The following is a 10,447-nucleotide window of genomic DNA, read 5'->3' on the forward strand; positions in this document are numbered from 1 at the left end:
GTTTGTGGCTTACCCTCCTTGTGAAAGGTGTCAATGATTTTCTTCTGGACAACTGCCAGGTCAGCAGTCTTCCCCATGATTGTGCAGCCTATAGAAGCAAACTGAGAGACCATTTTGAAGGCTTAGGAAATCTTTGCAGGTGTTTTGAGTTGATTAGCTGATTGGCATGTCACCCTATTCTAATTTGTTGAGTGAATTGGCGGGTTTTTGTTAAATGTGAGCCAAAATCATTTCAATTAAAAGAACCAAAGACTGACCCCTGTTTCACACCGCAAGCATGAGCGGCGAGCGAGCAGCGCGTCCGCGCAACTACACCGTCACTGCAGCAGCAGACTCTCGCGAGTATTCACACTGAAAGTGTATAAGTACAGCGTCAGAGCAGCGGCTGCAAAGCGTGTTCGTCAGAAAATATAACCATTTCAAACAATGTGTATAATTCTTTCAACATTTGTTTTTATAACAATACACCATACTTTCACCCAAAACGATTAATTAAAAAGTTTAAATGGGTAAATACATATTTGTTATACTTAATTTTATTTTCTGGCATAATTGTTAAAACACTAGACATTGTCGTTGTTGTTAAAAGTCTTGACATGCTTATTCTGTGCATTTTGAACAAGTTTTGTGTAAAATCATATTTATTTTTCCATCAAAAGTTTGCTTTCACTTTAATTGAGCGTGAGCAGCACAGCAAAAATAGACCGGACGCCGAAACCCCCGCTTCACTGCTTTTCACGCGACGCTCCTGCTTGACGCTCACGCGCTGCTCCTGGTCCCGGTGTGAATGCACTCATTGATTAACATGGACGCCGAAAAAAATATGCGCTGCTCGCGCGCCGCTCACGCTTGCGTGGTAAAACAGGGGTTAAACTACTTCAGTCTGTGTGCATTGAATTTATTTAATACACAAGTTTCACAATTTGAGTTGTATTACTGAACTTAACTTTTCAACGACATTCTAATTTATTGAGATGTACCTGTATAAATTAACATGTTATAAACTTTATAAAAAAAATTCCTGCTTGTTTTGCAATCACATATTTTGTAATGTTGCCACATTAAAGTTTTAGTGAAAAAAAAAAACATTCAGTCAATTCTTTGTTCTTTCAAACATTCCTAATTTCTGCCAAACACCATTGTTGATGGCACACCTGCTAAAAGAGTAGGCTACAGTTGATACAGTTGAGATTGAAATGACAGACAAACAGCGAAAAGTAAAAAGTAAAAGTGCTAAAAAACATTGTCTATTTCAGTGGTTCCCAACCTTTTTCAACTCATGGCCCAGACAACAAAACACATATGTTTGCGTGGCCCACTGCAAAAAAATAAAATAAAATAATAATAAGAAAAAAACAAAAGGGAATTGTCCCCGCTATTGTTGGGTTAATAACTTATTACTCAGAAGCTAGACTGTTAACTGTATTTATTGAATGAACTAGGGCTTTGCGATATGGGAAAAAAAAAAATCTATCGCGATTTCTTCAATTTTTTGCATTTTCAATATAGGTCAAAATAATCACTATAGTAAAGGTGTAACAAAATGTAGACTTATGGCAAAAAATATAAATAAATCCCGTGTCCAGGGACTTTTTTTTTCTTTTTTGCTCATTAATTGTAGCGGTTCCTCAGGTGTTGAAATAGAAATACAGGTTCACACGTACTCCGTTTGCAGTGCGTATACAGTATGTGTAAGCGGTGCAGAAGCAGCAGCGAGAGTGCATTAATGTAACGTGAAAGCACATTTAAAATAATGCACGAGTGCGAATCTCTCTGTATGCTCGCAGATTGTAACGTATGACAGACACAGGATGTAAACGCAAGGCGTATTTATTGACAAACAGCACAAAGGTCAGGTAATGAGCAAGATCACAGGAGACACAGGCGGGCGGACGCTAGGCTGATGGACAGATGACGCAGGGACTTCGGTGGACAACAGGTGGTGGTGCTCGGTCCAGTGACGATCCCTTGAATCCCGGTGAGTGAGTAATCCTTGTGAAGAAGCTGTAATCCAGTGTTGAGTGACGATCCAGGAACGAACGACGAAGACAGGAAGACTAGGCAGGACCAAAGGACACAGGAACAGCACGGGAGCACACCGGGGAGAAACAACGATCTGACAACATGAAACACCAGTTACTGAACTTATATAGGAACAAACAATTGAAACCAGCTGGCGCTGCTGATCATCGCTGATCAGTGACCACGCCCACGCCCACACACACACACACACACACACACACACAACAGCACGCTAGACGAAAGAGAGAGAGTGAATTCATGAACCGTGACACAGATTTCCTTTGCTCTGTCACAAAACCAGACGTGCTTGCTCAGATACACGCTGCTCTCGCATGTCTCATCTCACTTAAACTGCGTCCTGTGCACTCACAACTCTCTCTATGCGCATGTGCTAAATATTAATAATTTTTGCACAATTTTGTTTATAGCCTTTTACCGCGTGCAGTGTGAACGCTCTGATCCGTTAATATGGGATCATCACAGACAGTGTGTGAACCTGGAGTTAGGCATATGCCCAGTCTGTTCTGTTCTCACGCTAGACGCGTTGCATTTTGATTGGATCGGATAGCATACTGCGGGAGGTCAGGGCCACGGAAAATCGTGCTATAAATTTAGAAATTGCGCACACTCAAATCGTGGTTTTGAGAAAACTGAACTGGCGAATAACCGAGAATAACTCGTGCTGACACCGCTCAGCAAAACAGGAAAACCAGATCCAGCCAGAGCTCGGCAGCGGGTAGACAGTCAGTGGAGCAAGCAGTCAGGAGGGAACATGTTGACAGCCATTTATGCATGTTTGAATTTGTTGTTCTGTAGCATATGCAGCAAATATATTAATTGGTGGTTTATTCTTAAACCAATCAGTGGGTTTGAATAGTGGAAGCATAGTTACAGTTTAATATTTTTTTGTTATTTAATTAAATAAATGAAATTATTTATGTTATGACTTAGACATTTTTACATATATTAACAAAATTATTATTTCTTTTAAGAGTAATTGGCGGCCCACCTGCAAGACCACCGCGACCCACTAGGGGGCCGCGGACCACAGGTTGAAAACCACTGGTCTATTTCATGCACAACTTGAGTAAACTACAACAGGCAAAGCTGTCAGCTGTGTGGATGTTAACAATTCTAGTTTATAATTATATTAATAAGACTTTTTCTTAACAAGATCTTTAGTCTAAATGCTGTGTTCTGTTAATGTGTGAACTTCATATTATTTGTAGTAATATTGGCATCAAATAATTACAATAAGCTTTGTGGTCTGTTACATTTGATAGGAAAAACATTTTGATAAATGTATGCGCTATATTGCATATTTGTATTTTTACTTAACCTGTTGTCTACATCAGTGCTTTAAGTGGGCCGGTACGCACCGGTACTCAGTACCGCCACTTCCAAATATAGCTCTTGAGCGTACCGCCACCTCTCCGTGCGCCCTGAACGTGCTTTTAACGTACGAGTACGCTCATTTGGAACTCTGTTTTAATAGAGGTTTAAATCTTTTGCCTGCGCTGCCGCTTTTCAGAGCGCCCTTCACAATGCAAGCTTCCTAATTCGTCCTACCGAGAGCAGAGACTACATTACCCATACACCCTTGAGTTTTACAAGCCGCTGTCAACAACTCAACGTGGCCGGAGAGGGTGTGTGAAACGCGCACACTGGGTTCGGTAAAAATACAAGTACAGTGAACAACACTTAATATGCTTTCCTGGCTTCAGACTCTGAGTACTAAAAGAACACGGTCAGAATCAGATGACTCGCTGGCTGACACCCCACCAAGCCAGAATGATATCTCTGCAGGTCAGACGCAAGCTAATGAAGTAATGCAGTAGCTCTTTCTAAGGGTATTTTTTCAAAATACTTTTGCAAATTTTATTTATGGTCAGTAGGTATTTCTAAGGGTATTTTTTCAAAAATCTTTTTGCACATTTTATTTATGTTCAGTAGCTCTTTCTAGCTCAAGCAAATCCACAAACTAATGAAAGGATTTATAATTTTTTTATAAGGTCGTCTGTTGACTGCTGTATATAAAACCACTTCAATATAGTTGTTGTTACCTCAGGGGATGAGGGTCATCAAAAAAAAAAATTATATATATATATATATATACAGTGCAGACCAAAAGTTTGGACACATCTTCTCATTCAAAGAGTTTTCTTTATTTTCATGACTATGAAAATTGTAGATTCACACTGAAGGCATCAAAACTATGAATTAACACATGTGGAATTATATATGGAATTATATACATAACAAAAAAGTGTGAAACAACTGAAAATATGTCATATTCTAGGTTATTCAAAAAAGCCACCTTTTGCTTTGATTACTGCTTTGCACACTCTTGGCATTCTCTTGATGAGCTTCAAGAGGTAGTCACCTGAAATGGTCTTCCAACAGTCTTGAAGGAGTTCCCCGAGAGATGCTTAGCACTTGTTGGCCCTTTTGCCTTCTGTCTGCGGTCCAGCTCACCCCTAAACCATCTCGATTGGGTTCAGGTCCGGTGACTGTGGAGGCCAGGTCATCCGGCGCAGCACCCCGTAACTCTCCTTCTTGGTCAAATAACCCTTGATGCCTTCAGTGTGACTCTACAATTTTCATAGTCATGAAAATAAAGAAAACTCTTTGAATGAGAAGGTGTGTCCAAACTTTTGGTCTGTACTGTATATAGGCTATAATAGAGTACCAGCACCTCTTTTGGTCCACTTATAGCACTGGTCTACATGATAAGAATGAATGCAAAGAAGCTATAGATAAAATTAAACTCAACCTCCTCTTATATAATTGCATGTTACTAATGAAGAGGACAAGGGAATATTGTTGCGCTCAGATGAAGGCTAGTTGTAAGTCCAGGTGCGTGAAAACCAGTAAAATGTGGAAGAGACTGTTGATGGTTCGCACTCTGAAAAACTAGACAAAGTCTTTATTGATTCATTGATTCTTTTTGTTAAAGACTTTGTCTAGTTTTTCAGAGTGCGAACAATCAACAATCTCTTCCACATGTTACTAATGAAGAAAAACAGACTGGATGTGTGCAAGACAATTTGACAACATTTATAAGATGCATTGAGGAGGAGCCCAAACTACACTCAACGGCCAAGTGATGCTGACAAAATTATGGTCCATGATATTGGCACAAAGAGTAATAAACAATTCCCTGTGACTGTATATAGTTCTCTAGTTGGCAACAATGTTTAGTTCCCACTTTATGTCACACCCATGGACTCTTTCTGTGTTTTTCCCTGTCCATATGCCTGCCTTGACCTAGTTTTCAGACGTCAATTTTCCCATGTCAATTGTTTAATTTGATTCCAGGTGTGTCTCTTTGTTCCCAAATTAAATGGTGTACTTTAGTTTGAGTCTGTTTAGTCTGTTCTCAGGTCTACTATGTTGTGTTCATTTGTCCTAATTCCTAGTTCCTGAGTTGGATTTATCCCTGTGTCTCTGGTCTAATAAAGATTATTTTGTTTATTCTACTGCTCCATGTTCCCTCCGGCAGCGATCGTGACAGAAGACCCACCTGAATAAGACCAAGCCTGACCGTTTAGGCAAGGCAAGGCAAGGCAATGCAAGGCAAGTTTATTTATATAGCACATTTCGTACACAATGGTAATTCAAAGTGCTTTACATAAAAGAAAGTAAAATAATCATGAAAATGATTAAAACTTTAAAAAACAGTTAGAAAATGATTTTACATAAAAAAATAAAATAAAATAAAAAAACAGTGAAAATCTAGTGCAATCAGTTCGGACATTGCACAGTGCACATTCAATCTTGGAAGCTGATTCCAACTGCAGGCAGCATAGTAAATAAAGGCGGACTCCCCTTGTTTTGTGTGAACCCTTGGTATTTCTAACTGACTTGATCCTAGTGATCTGAGTGCTCTGGTTTATATTCAGTGAACATATCTGCAATATATTTCGGTCCTAGGTCATTTAGTGACTTATATACGAGTAAAAGTACTTTAAAATCAATCCTAAATGTAACTGGAAGCCAGTGTAAGGACCTGAGGACTGGTGTGATATGCTCAGATTTTCTGGTTCTAGTCAGAATCCTGGCAGCAGCGTTTTGGATGAGCTGCAGCTGTCTTATGGTCTTTTTGGGAAGGCCGGTGAGGAGCCCATTACAATAGTCCACCCTGCTGATGATAAAGGCATGAACAAGTTTCTCCAAGTCTTGACTGGAAACAAAACATCTCATTCTTGCAATGTTTTTTAAATGATAGTATGCTGATTAAGTTACTGCTTTGACATGACTACTGAAACTAAGGTTTGTCTCCAGAGTCACACCAAGATTCCTGACTTGATTTTTAGTTGTTTGACCCCTAGAGTCAAGGTATGCATTCACCTTGAAAACTTCATCTTTGTTTCCAAATGCAATGACTTCAGTTTTTTCCTTATTTAACTGAAGATAGTTCTGGCACATCCAACTATTAATTTCATCAATGCATTGGCAGAGGGAGTCAATGGGGCTGTAGTCATTTGGAGATAAGGCTAGGTAAATCTGGGTATCATCAGCATAGCTGTGATTTGGCAATTTGGTTCTTTCTCATTATTTGACTTAGTGGAAGCATATACAGGCTAAACAAGAGCGGTGCAAGAATTGAGCCTTGTGGTACTTGAAGTGAAAGTGAAAGTGAAGTGACATTCAGCCAAGTATGGTGACCCATACTCAGAATTTGTGCTCTGCATTTAACCCATCCGAAATGCACACACACAGAGCAGTGAACACACACACACACACACACTGTGAGCACACACCCGGAGCAGTGGGCAGCCATTTATGCTGCGGCGCCCGGGGAGCAGTTGGGGGTTGGGGGTTCGATGCCTTGCTCAAGGGCACCTAAGTCGTGGTATTGATTGGTATTGTCATTGACATCCACTTAGACTTATGCTCTCCTAGACTCTCATAATAGCCTCTCCCTTCTAAATATGATCTGAGGCATTTGAGTACCATCCCAGAAAGCCCAACCCAGTTTTCCAGTCTCTCTAGTAGTATGTTATGATCGACAGTGTCAAACGCAGCACTGAGATCTAACAATACCAGCACCGATATTTTGCCAGAGTCACAATTTAAGCGAATATCATTTATTATCTTAATGAGTGCTGTCTCTGTGCTGTGATGCGGTCGGAAACCAGATTGAAAATTGTCCAGGTATCCATTTGAGTTTAAGTATTTGTTCAGCTGGTTGAAAACTACCTTTTCTATAATTTTGCCTATAAAAGGAAGATTAGATATTGGTCTAAAATTGCTCAAAATTGTGTTATCAAGATTGCTCTTTTTCAGGGGGGGCTTAACAACTGCAGTTTTTAGGGAGTTTGGAAATGTCCCAGAAAGAAGTGAGGCATTCACCACTTCTAAGAGATCTGCTTCTAAGCAGTTAAGCACACTTTTGAAAAAAGATGTGGGAAGTGTGTCAAGACAACAGGTTGACGATTTTAGTTGCTGCACTATGTCTTACAGAATTTTGCTATCAATTGTTTCAAAAATAGACATAGTATCTTTTTGATATTGTGGCCGAATCTGTCTGACCTCTGCATTACTTGAGGATTTGCTAATCGCCTTCCTGATATTGATGATCTTCTCAGAAAAGAAGGAAGCAAACTCTTGCATTTGCTGTCTTATAGCATTTCACTGGGAATCTGACTTGGGGGGTTTGTCAGTCTCTCAACAGTGGCAAAAAGAGTACGATTGTTATTTAAGTTACTGTTTATAAGGTTTGAGAAGAAATTATGTCTAGATGTGGCTAGTTTTGACATTAAAAGCATGAAGGCTGTTTTTATAGATGCTATAGTGAATTTCAAGTTTCGTCTTCCTCCACATCCGTTCGGCTTTTCTGCATTGTCTTTTCATAGTCTGAACTGCTGTTGATCTCCTCCGAACTGATTTCTGTCTGTTTGTTTTCTTACTGACTATTATTGGTGCAATATAATCAATAACATTCTTAACTTTTGAGTTGAAGGAATCAAGGAGAATATCAACAGAGTCTGCAGAAATGCTTGGTGTTAAAGATATAGCCTCCATAAATAGTACACTTGTGTTCTCGTTTATGCATCTCCTTCTGACAGCGACAGATCTAGGTTCAGTGGTAGCAGAGATCAATATATCAAAGAAAATACAGAAGTGATCAGATAGTGCTATGTCCTTAGTAACAATGGATGAAATGTTTAGACCCCTACTGATGATTAGATCCAGAGTGTGTCCACCTTTGTGTGTGGATCCATGCACATGCTGAATCAGGTCAAAAGTGTTTAGAACCGTTATCATTTCTTGTTTTGTTTTCTGCATTATCTATGTGAATATTAAAATCCCCTGCAATTGCAAAACAGTCAAACTCTCAGGAAATTATTGATAACATTTCTGTGACCTCTTCAACAAAGGCTGGAGAGTATTTTAGAGGCCTGTAAATAATAATAAACAGAATGCGTGGGGCACCTTTCAGCACAATCCCTAGATATTTGAAAGACAGGTACTGACCAAATGACACTTGCTTGCATTGATAGACATATTTAAATAGAGCAGCTACACCCCCACCTCTCCTAACAGTCCTGCAAACACTCATGTAAGTGAAGTTAGGAGGGGCTGCTTCATTTAGGATTGTTGCACTGCAGCTGTCTTCTAGCCATGTTTCATTTAGAAACATAAAATCCAGATTGTTTGTGGTTATAAAGTCATTGATTAGAAATGATTTATTTTTTAGTGAGCGAATGTTTAAAAGTGCTAACTTGATGGCAGTGCTTTGTGTCTTTACATCAATCTTAGTTTGATGCATAATAGGCCGCAGATTAGATGAGTTTGCCCTTCGGCTTGAGAAGGCCTTAGACTTTCTATCACGTGATAAAACTGAAATAGAGAAAGATACAGGCACACTGGGTTCCCGCTTGTTCTGTAAGCATTTGTGAATGTTGCTGCTATTATAGCGGGGACCCAACACATATCACTGAGAGCTACTATCAGTTGTTTTTGGTTCACCTTCAGCAGACAGAGGGTTTGGGCCCTGGCGTTGTGGCAGCGGTCGGAGAGCTCTCATAGGAACAGGGCCCACAGGCTTTGGTGGATTGGGGGCCCGCCGTTTTTTTGTTGATATCTGTGGGCTAGCACAGAAGTGGAGATGCTGGAGAGAGGGATAATGTGTCTGGTGAGATGGGCTGTGTCTCTGGTGTTTCCGGTGGCTGTGATGTGTTTCCCTGGCTGTTTTCCAGAAAGTCGTCCTTGGGTTGTGAATCTTGTAGCTGTTTTGATACATCACAGTCTGTCTGTGAGGAGCTCTATGGGCATGGCTCAGCAGGGATAGTGTCCATGAGCAGTGCTTGTTTTGTGCTGCGTGGTGTTATCAGTGTCCTTGTGGGATATGTCAACCACATGACTCGGACCCGGTGTGTGTGTGCTGAATGGATTGACACACTCTGCTGAAGGATGATGGAGGGATAAGTAGATATTGTCCTTAAACACTCTAGCACCAAGTTTGTTTGGGTGGAGGCCATCCGGTTTAAATGGTTGTCTATGGCCCCAGAAAAGATTGAAGTTGTCAATGAAATTCACTCCTTTTATATTACAAGATCTTTTTTAGCCATGTGTTCAGCCCAAGCATCCGTGAAAACATATTTGTTCCCCTTGCTGGGAGTGGTCCACTGATGAATGACTGAACTTTGAGTCTTTGAAGTGTTTCAAAGAGTTCACTGAAGTCCTTCTTAAGGAGTTCTGACTGCTCTTTCCGAATATCATTCTTTCCCACATGGATGATGATTCAATTTGCAGTCTTGTGCTTCATCAGAATGTTCTTAAGTTCCTTGTTCAAATCAGAGACCGTTGCTTGAGGAAGGCAGCATGTTGTTGTAGTCCTGCTACTAATGTTTGTGAAAACAGAGTCACCCACTATCAGAGTCCTGGGCTCGGCTGCGCTCTGAGCTGAATGCCGCTGTCTGACCGACCTTGAGCGCCTGTTAGTAGCGATGTTAGCTGCTGGCTGATCCGATCCATGTTTAATCACATTTGGGGATTCTTCACCCACATTTATTAATGCTTCAAATCAGTTCTCCAGATGTATAGGGGGTTATAGAATACCAGTATTTACAAGCCTTGTCATAGTCAAATCTGGGGTAGAGGAAGCTATGGCAGCAATACGAGAAACTTGTGACAATCTGATATCTCGTGTTCCTTTGGGTCTTGCTCCCTGTTTGTGCCATCGATTAGTGTGGCGATCAGTTTCGGCTTGTTCCTCTACACTTGGTATAAACTGTTTAGATTCAGAAGATTAATGGGACTCACCAGCTGTATGCTAAGGGGGTCCATGACTACGGTCTGCTGAGTGTTCCGTCTGTTTTGGAAGTCCAGAAAGTAACTTTGTTTCAAGAATCACAATCCTTTGTAGAAGTTTGCAGCAGTTCATGCAACAAGTAGATCCAACAGGAGGCATTTTCTC

Source organism: Carassius carassius, chromosome 49 (genome assembly GCF_963082965.1).
Source record: "Carassius carassius chromosome 49, fCarCar2.1, whole genome shotgun sequence".
Classification (NCBI taxonomy): Eukaryota; Metazoa; Chordata; class Actinopteri; order Cypriniformes; family Cyprinidae; genus Carassius; species Carassius carassius.